Here is a 16,449-nt window from a genome sequence, read left to right as displayed (position 1 = left end):
ATGCAGTTAGGTTCCTCAAACCTGACAACTCATTTTAGTGGTGAGTACTACGGGTGTACCGACATCACCGTACTCATATTCGTAATCGTATCTTTTAGGAAACTTTGAATTTTATTTTTTATGTGTTATATCTTACAATGTTAGCCCAGGAAATAGTTTGTGTTATTACATACAGCCGGGAAAAACTTTTGGATATCAGAGCAGCGGTAACTCACCAGCATCACCAGCATCACCAGCATTACGACCAAGAATACGACTTTCCAGAACCAGAACCTTTGTTCGTACCCGCCAGGGCAATTTAACTGATCCCAGAGATTCAAAACAATGCCGGTAGAAAAGGACGTCTAGTCCTACTCAGGAAGCGCGCACACCACCCAACACTTCTGAGTATATTACTCGTTAATGTTCAGTCTCTGGATAATAAATGTTGACAAGCTCAGGGCGAGGATCTCCTTCCAGACAGACATCAGGGATTGTAACATTCTCTGTTTCACGGAAACATGGCTCTCTCAGGATATCCTGTCTGAGTCCGTTCACCCAGTTGGGTTCTCAGTTCATTGCGCAGACAGGAATAAATATCTCTATGGGAAGAAGAAGGGTAGGGGGGTATGTTTCATGATACTCATGGTATGATTGTGATAACATACAGGAACTCAAGTCCTTTTGTTCACCCGAACTAGAATATGTCACAATCAAATGCCGACTGTTACGAATCCCTTTGGCCCTGCAGTCTAGGGGGGATGGAAATGAGACCCATTACATATCTCATGCAAATCACCCCAGTGAAAAAGTAACAGTGATAACTAAAAACAACAGACAACCTAAATCTACCATCAAACACTTCAGGTTTATTTTAAACACAATGGGGTGTGAGAAAAGAGGCTGAGCTGGACCCAGGGAAAGAAGTAATAAATATCCAAACAAACCCCTAAGCTAGTCTAGCCTGCTTTAAGAACAGCTAGCTAACTAACCAAAAATACAGTGGGTGGTCCGCCCAGTTTTAACTAGGGTATTTAGACACTGTTTTCCTACGGGTAATGTAGGCCCATGGGCGACTTGGCTGGTTATCCCCTTTTCACACCAACAAACAGTCATACACCACAACAATACAATACTACTAGGATAACGGACAAAGTGACATGTAGATGCAAAAACAAAAGAGAGAACTGATTGGGATACTTTTAAACCAAGGGAAAGGGGACGTGATTGGGTAAAAGGAAAAGGAGCAGGTGTGTCTTCTGATTGGAGAATGATGATTGTCACCTGTGAGTAGGGGAGAAGGAGAGAAATACACACAGGATACCTGTATCCGTAACACCGACCATATTACCTCCCAAGAGGATTCTCTTCGTTTACAGCCATGTATTTTTTAGATATTGTTTTATTTCACCTTTATTTAACCAGGTAAGCTAGTTGAGAACAAGGCCTTATATATTCCCCCTCAAGCCGATACCACGGCAGCCCTCAAGGAACTTCACTGGACACATATCCTGAGGCCGCATTTATTGTAGCTGGGTGTATGTTTAATGATTAACGACTCATGGTGTAATTGTAATAACATACAGGAACACAGGTCCTTTTGTTCATCGACCTAGAATACCTCACAATCAAAGGCTGACTGTATTATCTCTAAGATAATTATCTTCAGTTAATGTCACAGCTCTGTGTATATCCCTCCTCAAGCCGATACCACGACGGCCCTCAAAGAACTTCACTGGACTTTATGCAAAATGGAAACCACATATCCTGAGGCTGCATTTATTATAGTGAGGGGATTTTAAACAAAGCAAATTTGAGGAAAAGGCTCCCGAAGTTCTATCAACACATTGACTGTAGTACTCCCGTTGGAAAAACACTCGACCACTGCTACTCCAACTTTCTGGATGCCTACAAGGCCCTCCCTTCGGCAAATCTGATCATGACTCCATTTTGCTCCTCCCTTCCTATAGGCAGAAACTCAAACAGGAAGTGGCAGCATTCGTGAAAAAAACAAAAGTGCGAACCATCTCATGTAACCATGGCAAGGTGACTGGGATTTATGGCCGAATGCAAGCAGTATAGTAATTCCGCAAGGCAATCAAACAGGCAAAACGTCAGTATAGAGATAAAGTGGAGATGCAATTCAACGGCTCAGACACGAGACGTATGGGGCAGGGTCTACAGACAATCACGGACTACAAAAGGAAAACCAGCCACTTCGCGGACACCGACGTCTTACTTCCAGACAAGTTAAACACCTTCTTCGTCCGCTTTGAGGATAACACAGTGCAACCGAAGCAGCCCGCTACCAAGGACTGTGGGCTCTCCTTCTCCGTGGCCGACGTGAGTAAGACATTTAAGCGTGTTAATCCTCGCAAGGCCGCCGGCCCAGACGGCATCCCTAGCCGCGTCCTCAGAGCATGCGCAGACCAGCTGGCTAGAATGTTTACGGACATATTCATTCTATCCCTATCCCAGTCTGCTGTCCCCACATGCTTCAAGATGTCCACCAAGTTTTGTCAGTGTAGTTGTTGAATAGATAAGCAATTTTCTTTTAGTTTTTTTTGCTTATGCATTGTTTTCATTGGATGTAGTGATAAGTCATATAACATACAGCTGGGAAGAACTATTAGATATAAGAGCAATGTCAACTTACCAACATTACGACCAGGAATACATCTTTCCTGAAGCGGATCCTCTGTTTGGACCACCACCCAGGACATTGGATCTAATCCCAGTAGCCGACCCAAAACAATGGCACCGCAGAAGGAGCAGACGGAGCGGCCTCCAGGTCAGGCTCCGTAGACGAGCACATTGCTCACCCCTCCAGTGTATACTACTCGCCAATGTCCAGTCTCTTGACAACAAGGTAGACGAAATTCGAGTAAGGGTTGCCTTCCAGAGAGACATCAGAGATTGTAACATTCTCCGTTTCACGTAAACATGGCTCTCTCGGGACATGTTGTCGGAATCGGTTCAGCCACCGGGCTTCTCCATGCATCGCGCCGACAGAGATAAACACCTCTCTGAGAAGAGGAAGGGTGGGGGTGTGTTCTTTATGATTAACTGCTCACCAGACCTAGAATTCCTTACAATCAAATGCCGGCCATTTTACCTACCAAGAGATTTCTCGGCAGTTATAGTCACAGCTGTGTACATTCCCCCTCAATCAGACATCAAGACGGACCTCAAGGAACTTCATTGGACTCTATGTAAACTGGAAACTATATATCCTGAGGCTGCATTTATTGTAGCTGGGGATTTTAACAAATCAAATTTGAGATCAAGGCTACCTAAATTCTATCAGCATACTGATTGCACTACGCGCAGGGGTAATACACTCGACCACTGCTACTCTAACTTCCACGATGCATATAAAGCCCTCCTTCACCCTCCCTTCGGCAAATCCACGACGCAATCTTGCTCCTACCGTCTTATAGGCAGAAACTCAAACAGGATGTATCAGTGACGAGAACCATTCTGGTCTGACCAATTGGAAGCCACGCTTCAAAAATGTTTTGATCACGCAGACTGGAATATGTTCTTAATTCCATTCCTTTACTTTAGATTGTGTTTATTGTTAGATGTTACTTGTTAGATATTACTGCACTGTTGAAGCTAGATACACAAGCATTTCACTACACCCGCAATAACATCTGCTAAACACATGTAAGTGACAAATACAATTTTATTTTGAAGTTGACAGTTGATCGTCGGATCGGAAGACACGCGTGATCAGAAAATAACACTTTGTCCCGTTCTGACCATAGTTCTGTTATTTTATCTTTGTTTTTCTATGGTCAGGGCGTGAGTTGGGTGGGCAGTCTATGTTTGTTTTTCTATGGTCAGGGCGTGAGTTGGGGTGGGCAGTCTATGTTTGTTTTTCTATGGTCAGTGCGTGAGTTGGGTGGGCAGTCTATGTTTGTTTTTCTATGGTCAGGGCGTGAGTTGGGTGGGCAGTCTATGTTTGTTTTTCTATGGTCAGGGTGTGAGTTGGGTGGGCAGTCTATGTTTGTTTTTCTATGGTCAGGGCGTGAGTTGGGTGGGCAGTCTATGTTTGTATTTCTATGGTCAGGGCGTGAGTTGGATGGGCCGTGTATGATTGTTTTTCTATGGTCAGGGCGTGAGTTGGGATGTGCAGTCTATGTTTGTTTTTCTATGGTCAGGGCGTGAGTTGGGTGGGCAGTCTATGTTTGTTTTTCTATGTTGGTTATTTGAGTTCGGCCTAGTATGGTTCTCAATCAGAGGCAGCTGTCTATTGTTGTCCCTGATTGAGAATCATACTTAGGTAGCCTGGGTTTCACTGTTGGGTTGTGGGTGTTTGTCTTCCGTGTTCGGGTTCTTTCCACGCGGGACTGTTTCGTTCATTTCACGTATTTAAATAAACATTATGGACACTTACCACGCTGCAAATTGGTCCTCCGATCCATCTCGCTACTCCTCCTCAGAAGAGGAGGACGAGGTTCGTAACACTATTATAATATGCCTAAATAGATGTTGACAAAATACCTCCCTACAGATTAGGAGGCCAAAAAAAAAAAAGTGAGATTAAGAGCAGCGTTCAGTGAGATCAGGAGCAGCGTTCAGTGAGATCAGTGAGATCAGGAGCAGCGTTCAGTGAGATCAGGAGCGGCGTTCAGTGAGATCAGGAGCAGCGTTCAGTGAGATCAGGAGCGGCGTTCAGTGAGATCAGGAGCGGCGTTCAGTGAGATCAGGAGCAGCGTTCAGTGAGATGAGGAGCAGCGTTCAGTGAGATCAGGAGCAGCGTTCAGTGAGATCAGGAGCGGCGTTCAGTGAGATCAGGAGCGGCGTTCAGTGAGATCAGGAGCGGCGTTCAGTGAGATCAGGAGCAGCGTTCAGTGAGATCAGGAGCAGCGTTCAGTGAGATTAGGAGCAGCGTTCAGTGAGATCAGGAGCAGCGTTCAGTGAGATGAGGAGCAGCGTTCAGTGAGATGAGGAGCAGCGTTCAGTGAGATCAGGAGCAGCGTTCAGTGAGATCAGGAGCAGCGTTCAGTGAGATCAGGAGCAGCGTCCAGTGAGATCAGGAGCAGCGTTCAGTGAGATGAGGAGCAGCGTTCAGTGAGATCAGTGAGATCAGGAGCAGCGTTCAGTGAGATCAGGAGCAGCGTTCAGTGAGATCAGGAGCAGCGATCAGTGAGATCAGGAGCAGCGTTCAGTGAGATCAGGAGCATCGTTCAGTGAGATGAGGAGCAGCGTTCAGTGAGATCAGGAGCAGCCTCCAGTGAGATCAGGAGCAGCGTTCAGTGAGATGAGGAGCAGCGTTCAGTGAGATCAGTGAGATCAGGAGCATCGTTCAGTGAGATCAGGAGCAGCGTTCAGTGAGATCAGTGAGATCAGGAGCAGCGTTCAGTGAGATCAGGAGCAGCGTTCAGTGAGATCAGTGAGATCAGGAGCAGCGTTCAGTGAGATCAGGAGCAGCGTTCAGTGAGATCAGTGAGATCAGGAGCAGCGTTCAGTGAGATCAGGAGCTGCGTTCAGTGAGATCAGTGCGAGCCATGTTTGTTGTCAGTCAGTCAGAATGCGCATCCGTGTTTCATTTGTTTTCCCCCTGACCTTGCCCCACTTGTTAGATATTATGCACATTGACAGCTTGATATCAAACGTTCTCACCGTGTGATTTATCATAGTAGCAGGCAGGAGTAATCTAAATGATCAGACCCGAAAGAAAACATCCCAGGAAAAGTGATGTGATTCAATTATGAAGCCAAGTCGGCGGAGAAAAACAGCTTCATTCTATCCAATCAGAGCAGCCGCTAGTTTCTGTTTACATAGTTATTTAGACCACGTATATGAGTGACTCAAAGACAGTACAGAATGGTTTACAAACCCTGTGACTGACTGACGTGAGAAAGATGCTTGCCGGAACCCGGAAATCCGATTTACGGTTAATTACAAAAAACATAGTCTGATCATAATCGCATCCAGAAAACTGCCCATATCCGTTACGATACTTGTTTTGTCCAACTACTCTGCACACCTCTAGTGAGAACAGAACTCTATGTGCTGGGCTTGCTGGCCGGGCTGGGCTTGTTTCATTACTTTGTCTAATTTCTTTAGCCAGTAAATAAAACCTGATAGCAGGGCCAGGCTAACGGCTGGGATGGGGCTAATTGGTTAATGCTTTGAGAGGCACGGCCACTCACATAGCATAGCAGACACTCACACCCTCACATCGCATAGCAGACACTCACACCCCCACATCGCATAGCAGACACTCACACCCTCACATCGCATAGCAGACACTCAAACCATCACATCGCATAGCAGACACTCACACCCTCACATCTCATAGCAGACACTCCAACCATCACATCTCATAGCAGACACTCAAACCATCACATCTCATAGCAGACACTCAAACCATCACATCTCATAGCAGACACTCAAACCATCACATCTCATAGCAGACACCCAAACCATCACATCTCATAGCAGACACCCAAACCATCACATCTCATAGCAGACACTCAAACCATCACATCTCATAGCAGACACTCAAACCATCACATCTCATAGCAGACACTCAAACCATCACATCTCATAGCAGACACTCAAACCATCACATCTCATAGCAGACACTCACACCCTCACATCTCATAGCAGACACTCAACCATCACATCTCATAGCAGACACTCAAACCATCACATCTCATAGCAGACACTCACACCCTCACATCTCATAGCAGACACTCAACCATCACATCTCATAGCAGACACTCAAACCATCACATCTCATAGCAGACACTCAAACCATCACATCTCATAGCAGACACTCAAACCATCACATCTCATAGCAGACACTCAAACTATCACATCTCATAGCAGACACTCACACCCTCACATCTCATAGCAGACACTCAAACCATCACATCTCATAGCAGACACTCACAACCCTCACATCTCATAGCAGACACTCACACTCTCAAATTATTCTCACAGAACCGTGTCTTACATCTCCAAACAGGAAGGAAGGAAGTGTGTGTGTGTGTGTGTGTGTGTGTGTGTGTGTGTGTGTGTGTGTGTGTGTGTGTGTGTGTGTGTGTGTGTGTGTGTGTGTGTGTGTGTGTGTGTGTGTGTACTGCAGCTCCCTCTACCTGTTTTCCTACATGTTTGAATGACATGTCTCAACATGATATTCACATATCTCCGTCAGGGGATAGTTCAGCAGCTCAATAACAGAGTGAGGCCACCTTCTCTCGCTCTCACTCTCACTCTCACACACACACTCTCACACACACTCTCACAAACACACACACACACACACACCCCTGTGTGCATCTCTTACAGGGTTTCTATGCATGAAGACACTCTCTCGGTGTTCTCACAGCGACGCTCTGATGAAACCTGGATTCTTTTGATTCTGCCCACTTTCAGTGACATCTGACCCGTGTGGTCAATAGCAGAGCTGTGTGTAAACAAACAAATCCCTCTCCCTCCACACACACATCACAAATCCCTCCCTGTCTCAACGCCCGCGCCACAGACGCTCAATTCAAAGGCCTCGATCAGCCGCTCCTATGGCCAATCCATTCTTTCTCTCCGTGCTCTGCAGCCTTTCTTTTCATTCGTTTTTCTCCTTCTTTCTTGTGTAAGAGCTCACAACCTCTCCACCCCACGGCTTTTGGTCTGACGGACAAAGAGGAACTAGGAATCAACAGTGTTAGTTGGACGGCGCTGTAAAGAAATGAGAACACATAGAAACAGATGAAGGAAGACCAGGCGGTGTTTTCCTCTAGAGCCGGCTGTCGGCTCTACACTCATTTTTCAGCCGGGTATTTTTTTTTTTTACACATAAAATGAACTAGACTACATTTTTTTACATTTCGCAAGTCAGAAAAAAAAAGTCAACCGAGCCTTCACTGGCTAGAATGAAAGATATGCATCGCCTAGCGATCTACTGATATGACAAGGCGCCTGTCAGTCACAAAGTGAGGGATGACAGGGAAACAGTCTGCTGTCTGTCCCGCCTCCGGGGAACCTGGGTGTGTACGCTGTGGGAGAGAGCATTTTTTATTTATTTCTTTAACCTTTATTTAACTAGGCAAGTCAGTTAAGAACAAATTCTTATTTTCAATGACGGTCTAGGAACAGTGGGTTAACTGCCTTGTTCAGGGGCAGAACGACAAATTTGTACCTTGTCAGCTCTGGGATTTGAACTTGCAACCTTCCGGTTGCTAGTCCAACGCTCTAACCACTAGGCTGCCCTGCCGCCCCCAATCAAATTTACAAGATATGTAACTTTCAAAATACAGAAATCATTCCTGTATGATGCATCCAGAACTTAATTGAGCACCTGTTCTGTTTCTGAAAAAGCGCCCATCACAAACGGTTTGATTTTAAATGTAACCTTTAATTTAAAAATAATAATAATTATGTATTCAATAATTTCACTGTGTAGTTCGTACGGTATCGAGGCATTGTAATGTACGAGAGGTCACCAAAATAGAGCTTGTTTGGCAACAAAAATTCTTAACCCGGGCTCCTGGGATACTGGCTGGCTCCATTTTCTATGTGCTTGTGGACAACACTGGGCAGCTCTGACTGAGGTTTGCTATAGAATATGAATGTGACTGGCTGTATATCCCCACACATAAACACACAGGCTCATAGATCCGGTTTGAAGGATCATCCTTTATGGACACAGACAAACACACACAGCGTAGACTTACGTGAGCTGACTTGGGGCTGACGTACTTGGGCAGGTATGGGACCCACAGGTCGATGTTGTCCTTCCTGCCTGACTGACCAATAACTTCGCAGCTCAGCTAGAAGCAGGGCCTGGGCCACCTCTCTCACCTGGAGAGAGAAAAACAGAGATTAGACACATGAAATATATATATATATATATAGTACCAGTCAAAGTTATTTTTCTTTCATGGCTAACTACCCGGAAGTTTGAAAAGACAGGCTGAGTGGGTGGGGAGCTCGCCTTGACAAAAGTTTGGACACAGCTGCTCATTCAAGGGTTTTTCTTTATTTTTTACTATTTTCTACATTGTAGAATAATAGTGAAGACTTCAAAACTATGAAATAACACATATGAAATCATGTAGTAACCAAAAAAGTGTTAAACAAATTCATGTATTATTATTTGCCTGCCTTGATGAAAGCTTTGCACACTCTTGGCATTCTCTCAACCAGCTTCATGAGGTAGTCACCTGGAATGCATTTAAATTAACAGGTGTGCCTTGTTAAAAGCTCATTTGTGTTAATGCGTTTCAGCCAATCAGTTGCGTTGTGACAAGGTAGGGGTGGTATACAGAAGATACCCCTATTTGGTAAAAGACCAAGTCCATATTATGGCAAGAACAGCTCAAATAAGCAAACTTTTGACTGGTATAATTATACACACACACACACACACACACACAGGGGGCTTGAACAACGTTGTCATCTCCGACCATACATTTTAGAGGATCTCCTCTTGGCCGCAGCGACAACACTTAGCTGTTTTAAAGCTAATTTCCTGCAATTCTACACAAAATGGGGGGGGGGGGGGGGCGTACTCAACATATGATATTATATAACACAGATGTTAGATACACATCATATTACCCTAAACAAAAATATAGTGCAACATGCAACAATTTCGAAGATGTTACTGAGTTCCATTTCATATCAGGAAGTCAGTCAGTTGAAATCAATTAATTAGGTTCTAGTCTATAGAGTTCACATGACTTGGAATAAAGATATGCATCTGTTGGTCACAGATACAGTACCTTAATAAAAAGTAGGGGTGTGGATCAGAAAACCAGTCCGTATCTGGTGTGACCACCATTTTGCTTCATGCAGCGTGACACATCTCCTTCACACAGAGTTGATCAGGCTGTTGATTGTGGAATGTTGTCCCACTCCTCTTCAATGGCTGTGCGAAGTTGCTGGATATTGACGGGAATTGGAACACGTTGTTGTACACGTCGATCCAGAGCATCCCAAACATGCTCAATGGATGACATGTCTGGTGTGTATGCAGGCCATGGAATAACTGGGACTTTTTAAGCTTCCAGGAATTGTGTACAGATCTTTGCGACATGGGGCTGTGCATTAAAATCAAATCAAATTTTATTTGTCACATACACATGGTTAGCAGATGTTAATGCGAGTGTAGCGAAATGCTTGTGCTTCTAGTTCCGACAATGCAGTAATAACCAACAAGTAATCTAACTAACAATTCCAAAACTACTGTCTTATACACAGTGTAAGGGGATAAAGAATATGTACATAAGGATATATGAATGAGTGATGGTACAGGGCAGCATACAGTAGATGGTAACGAGTACAGTATATACATATGAGATGAGTATGTAGACAAAGTAAACAAAGTGGCATAGTTAAAGTGGCTAGTGATACATGTATTACATAAGGATGCAGTCGATGATATAGAGTACAGTATATACGTATGCATATGAGATGAATAATGTAGGGTAAGTAACATTATATAAGGTAGCATTGTTTAAAGTGGCTAGTGATATATTTACATCATTTCCCGTCAATTCCCATTATTAAAGTGGCTGGAGTTGGGTCAGTGTCAATGTCAGTGTGTTGGCAGCAGCCACTCAATGTTAGTGGTGGCTGTTTAACAGTCTGATGGCCTTGAGATAGAAGCTGTGTTTCAGTCTCTCGGTCCCAGCTTTGATGCACCTGTACTGACCTCGCCTTCTGGATGATAGCGGGGTGAACAGGCAGTGGCTCGGGTGGTTGATGTCCTTGATGATCTTTATGGCCTTCCTGTAACATCGGGTGGTGTAGGTGTCCTGGAGGGCAGGTAGTTTGCCCCCGGTGATGCGTTGTGCAGACTTCACTACCCTCTGGAGAGCCTTACGGTTGAGGGCGGAGCAGTTGCCGTACCAGGCGGTGATACAGCCCGCCAGGATGCTCTCGATTGTGCATCTGTAGAAGTTTGTGAGTGCTTTTGGTGACAAGCCGAATTTCTTCAGCCTCCTGAGGTTGAAGAGACGCTGCTGCGCCTTCTTCACGACGCTGTCTGTGTGAGTGGACCAATTCAGTTTGTCTGTGATGTGTATGCCGAGGAACTTAAAACTTGCTACCCTCTCCACTACTGTTCCATCGATGTGGATAGGGGGGTGTTCCCTCTGCTGTTTCCTGAAGTCCACAATTATCTCCTTAGTTTTGTTGACGTTGAGTGTGAGATTATTTTCCTGACACCACACTCCGAGGGCCCTCACCTCATCCCTGTAGGCCGTCTCGTCGTTGTTGGTAATCAAGCCTACCACTGTTGTGTCGTCCGCAAACTTGATGATTGAGTTGGAGGCGTGCGTGGCCACGCAGTCGTGGGTGAACAGGGAGTACAGGAGAGGGCTCAGAACGCACCCTTGTGGGGCCCCGGTGTTGAGGATCAGCGGGGAGGAGATGTTGTTGCCTACCCTCACCACCTGGGGGCGGCCCGTCAGGAAGTCCAGTACCCAGTTGCACAGGGCGGGCTCGAGACCCAGGGTCTCGAGCTTGATGACGAGCTTGGAGGGTACTATGGTGTTGAATGCCGAGCTATAGTCGATGAACAGCATTCTCACATAGGTATTCCTCTTGTCCAGATGGGTTAGGGCAGTGTGCAGTGTGGTTGAGATTGCGTCGTCTGTGGACCTATTTGGGCGGTAAGCAAATTGGAGTGGGTCTAGGGTGTCAGGTAGGGTGGAGGTGATATGGTCCTTGACTAGTCATTATCATCCTGAAGCATGAGGTTATGGTGGCGGATAAATGCCACAACAATGGGCCTCAAGATCTCATCACGGTATCTCTGAACATCCAAATTGCCATCGACAAAATGCAATGGAGTTCGTTGTCCATAGCTTATGCCTGCCCATACCATAACCCTACCACCAACAACTCCACCACCATGGGGCACTCTGTTCACAACTTTATCATCAGCAAACCGCTCGCCCACACGACGCCATACACGCTGTCTGCCATCTGCCCGGTACAGTTGAAACTGGGATTCATCCGTGAAGAGCAGACTTCTCCAGCGTGCCAGAGTCCATTGAAGGTGAGAATTTTTCAGGTGACGTCGGTTACAACGCCGAACTGCCGTCTGACCATGGTGAGGATGACGAGCACTCAGATGATCTTCCCTGAGATGGTTTCTGACAGTTTGTGCGGAAACTCTTCAGTTGTGCAAAAACCCACAATTTAATCAGCTGTCCGGGTGGCTGGTCTGACAATCCTGCAAGTGAAGAAGCCAGATATGGAGGTCTTGGGTTGGCGTGGTTACACGTGGTCTGCAGTTGTGTGGCCAGTTGTCAAATTCTCTAAAACAACGTTGGGGGTGTGACTTAACATTAAATTATCTACAACAGAATGTGTTCAAAACTGACTTGCCTTTGACTTTTATCAGTCTGTCCCTGATATTTTTCCTGGAAAGAAGTGGCTTCTTTGCTGCCCTTCTTGACACCAGGCCATCCTCCAAAAGTCTTCGCCTCACTGTGCGTGCAGATGCACTCACACCTGCCTGAGGCTATTCCTGAGCAAGCTCTGTACTGGGGGTGCCCCGATCCCGCAGCTGAATCAACTTTAGGAGACGGTCCTGGCGCTTGCTGGACTTACTTGGGCACCCTGAAGCCTTCTTCACAACAATTGAACCGCTCTCCTTGAAGTTCTTGATGATCCGATAAATGGTTGATTTAGGTGCAATCTTACTGGCAGCAATATATTGCCTGTGAAGCCCTTTTTGTGCAAAGCAATGATGACGGCACGTTTTTCCTTGCAGGTAACCAAGGTTGACAGAGGAAGAACAATGATTCCAAGCACCACCCTCCTTTTGAAGCTTCCAGTCTGTTATTTGAACTCAATCAGTATGACAGAGTGATCTCCAGCCTTGTCCTCGTCAACACTCATACCTGTGTTAATGATAGAGAAATTCTAAATTACTCTATGCTTTAATTGCCAAAACCAATTTCACACTCGTTTCTATTCATTAATGAGGTGTAAGTTCATGAATTATGCATGAAGTAGATCGAGACCAGTCTTAAAAGCCAGGTAAAGAGCGTTTAATTCCAGAGAGTACTGAATGCTTACACACATTTCCACAGGTTATAAACTGAAAATGACGTCAGCGTTTTCCAAACGTTCCGTTTCACAAACAGAGGGCCCCTCTAACTTTCAAGCCTCCGCGTTATCAGCACGAAGTCAAGGCCAGTCAGCATAAATCAACATTCCCGACCATTTGGAGATGGCCCGTTCCCACCACCTGGAGATTTGTACAACTGAATGAACTAAGGAACAGACCTATTATTGTTACTAACTCCTGACTACATTATATTCAATTGGGAAAGGGAGCAAGAGGGATAACTCACATGTACCGTACATTATAGCTGAAAGATTAGTGGAATCTGTGTGGGTAGCTGGACAGGTAGGATGACTGACAGTGAAGGTGAACAGGTGGTCACGTGTCAGGTGACAGAGGAATGTATGAGACTGAGGCAGGAATTCCTTTAACCATAAAGTGGTATATTTACTGGGTAGTCTGTGCTGCATCACAAAGGAAACAAATAACATGTATACAATCAAATTCATAATCAAAGATCAAATCATATCATTCATTATTATCATAAATCATGAGAATACAAACAGTGAATGGTTATACAATCTATAATCCCCATGATCAAAGTCAATCAGTTAGCAAACAATGACGTTTCTCCTTTCACGCTTCCAATTGTCTTCATGTGTACATATAAATAATTTCAATACACATGAACCATATCGATTAGGTAATTGGCCTATGAGCATCCGTAGGGCCGTGATCTTTGACAATTCACATTACACAATATGTTTGAAGCTGCGCTCCAAGCCGCGCTCCGCGGTGATAACTATTAACAATAACTGAATGGCCCACTCTCCCGATCGCCACAGATAATTCAGAAAGGTAACATGAAAGGTAACAGAGTCGGTGGACTTACGTGGATTCATGGACGCACAGAACTTCTGGGTGAGATGGAGTTAAGGAAGAGAAAGCAGCGAGATCAGGCGATGGCAATTTCCTCCTTTTATGGAGTTGAGATCTGTCGGACATTTCCACCTGACCTAATTAAAGCGCCCCTGGCCCAGCTGAGTAAATGGCAATGAATTAAAGGAGTATTCCACCAACTCCATGGGCCTTTTCTACAATAGCATTTGGACTAGTCAGTTTCTGATTGGAATGTATACATAATTAGTCATTTCAACCATATTTTCCTCTATCAGTTAACGAGAGAATCACTTACATGATATCAGCTGGTCCTTTTGTGGCAGGACTGAAATGCAGTGGAAATGTTTTTGGGGGATTCAGTTCATTTGCATGGCAAAGAGGGACTTTGCAATTAATTGCAATTCATCTGATCACTCTTCATAACATTCTTGAGTATATGCAAATTGCCATCATACAAACTGAGGCAGCAGAACTTGTGAAAATTAATATTGGTGTCATTCTCAAAACCTTTGGCCACGACTGTACACACACCCACACAGAAGAGGGTATTTAAATTGTGGCTTTCATTACAGAGTGTGTAAAGGTATGTGAGGTTGAGGAGGAGAGGTGTGAGGGCCATTAGAACCAGAGAGCTAACCCTACTCATCTATCACTGACCCAGCCTGGCTAGCTCTGACCCAGCCTGGCTATCAGTGACCCAGCCTGGCTAGCTCCCACACAGCACTGTCAGAACTGGTTCCTTCTCATCTACCCCTCTGACCCAGAGTCCCCAGCCTGGTCATTTCCCTCACACTGTTCTGTCAGACAGGGACCTGAGACCAATTATACACCCAGCTGTAGCAACCAACCTCCTCTACTCTACTCCCACCTCCGTCCCTCTAAAGCTGGATGTTCAACAGAAACCGTGCCGTGGAGGCTGGGGCAGGGAGTCAAGGCCATCCAGTCATTTCTATCCCACATAGCATGCGCTCTCTCTGACTAAGAGAATAGGTTAGCAAGCCATCAACCAGCCAGCCAGCCAAGCGGTTAGCGAGAAGTCAGCCCCTCCCCCCTGTATTACCTATAGACAGCAGTCCTGACAGTGCAGTCGTAATGGCTGTGTGACAGTCGTAATGGCTGTGTGACAGTCGTAATGGCTGTATGGCTGTGTGACAGTCGTAATGGCTGTGTGACAGTCGTAATGGCTTTGTGACAGTCGTAATGGCTGTGTGACAGTCGTAATGGCTTTTTTCACAGTCGTAATGGCTGTGTGACAGTCGTAATGGCTGTGTGACAGTCGTAATGGCTGTGTGACAGTCGTAATGGCTGTGTGACAGTCGTAATGGCTGTGTGACAGACGTAATGGCTGTGTGATTGTCGTAATGGCTGTGTGACAGTCGTAATGGCTTTGTGACAGTCGTAATGGCTTTGACAGTCGTAATGGCTGTGTGACAGTCGTAATGGCTGTGTGACAGTCGTAATGGCTGTGTGACAGTCGTAATGGCTGTGTGACAGTGGTAATGGCTGTGTGACAGTCTTAATGGCTTTGTGACAGTCGTAATGGCTGTGTGACAGTCGTAATGGCTGTGTGACAGTCGTAATGGCTGTGTGACATTTATTTCTCCACAGCCCTCCTTAAACAACAAGCTGCTGCTTTACCTCATAACACGCTGTTCAGAACACACACAATGTGTCCCCCATGGAACCCTACTCCCTTTGTATGTTCTGGTATAAAGTAGTGCCCTAAATAGGGAAAAGGGTGCCAATTGGGACGCAGGGACCAGGCTTTTATCTTGGCACCGGATTTAAAAGAACGACTCCATTAAAGAACACTTAATGATAGAAGCGTTGAACAGTTCACACAGCCCATTCAGATCAATAGAGCAGGAAACGAGCGGAGGAAGGAAAAACAACCTCTCCACGCTTTGAGTAACTTTCATTATCTCCTCAAAGCAAAAGAACCATTGAGAATCAATATACTGTGTAATGTATCGGAGACAGATACTAGATAATAATACTATGTATCGGAGGCAGATACTAGATAATAATACTATGTATCGGAGACAGATACTAGATAATAATACTATGTATCGGAGGCAGATACTAGATAATAATACTATGTATCGGAGACAGATACTAGATAATAATACTATGTATCGGAGACAGATACTATGTATCGGAGACAGATACTAGATAATAATACTATGTATCGGAGACAGATACTAGATAATAATACTATGTATCGGAGACAGATACTATGTATCGGAGACAGATACTAGATAATAATACTATGTATCGGAGACAGATACTAGATAATAATACTATGTATCGGAGACAGATACTAGATAATAATACTATGTATCGGAGACAGATACTAGATAATAATACTATGTATCGGAGACAGATACTAGATAATAATACTATATATCGGAGACAGATACTAGATAATAATACTATGTATCTGAGACAGATACTAGATAATAATACTATATATCGGAGACAGATACTAGATAATAATACTATGTATCGGAGGCAGATACTAGATAATAATA

At 44.9% G+C, this 16,449-nt stretch overlaps 1 long non-coding RNA gene across 1 annotated transcript; it reads right to left on the bottom strand.

Moving 5' to 3' along the window:
- Window positions 1-13,440: 13,440 nt before the first annotated feature.
- Window positions 13,441-14,110, bottom strand: LOC135563844 (uncharacterized). Its single transcript, XR_010460604.1, has 2 exons — window positions 13,911-14,110; window positions 13,441-13,482 (listed from the first exon to the last, which is right to left on the bottom strand). It is a non-coding gene; the product is annotated as an uncharacterized LOC135563844 (long non-coding RNA).
- Window positions 14,111-16,449: the final 2,339 nt, after the last annotated feature.

The sequence above is a fragment of the Oncorhynchus nerka genome, linkage group LG22 (assembly GCF_034236695.1).
Source record: "Oncorhynchus nerka isolate Pitt River linkage group LG22, Oner_Uvic_2.0, whole genome shotgun sequence".
In the NCBI taxonomy this organism is placed as follows: domain Eukaryota; kingdom Metazoa; phylum Chordata; class Actinopteri; order Salmoniformes; family Salmonidae; genus Oncorhynchus; species Oncorhynchus nerka.
Note: the sequence above shows the minus strand (reverse complement) of the source record. Positions and strands in the feature narration are given on the sequence as shown.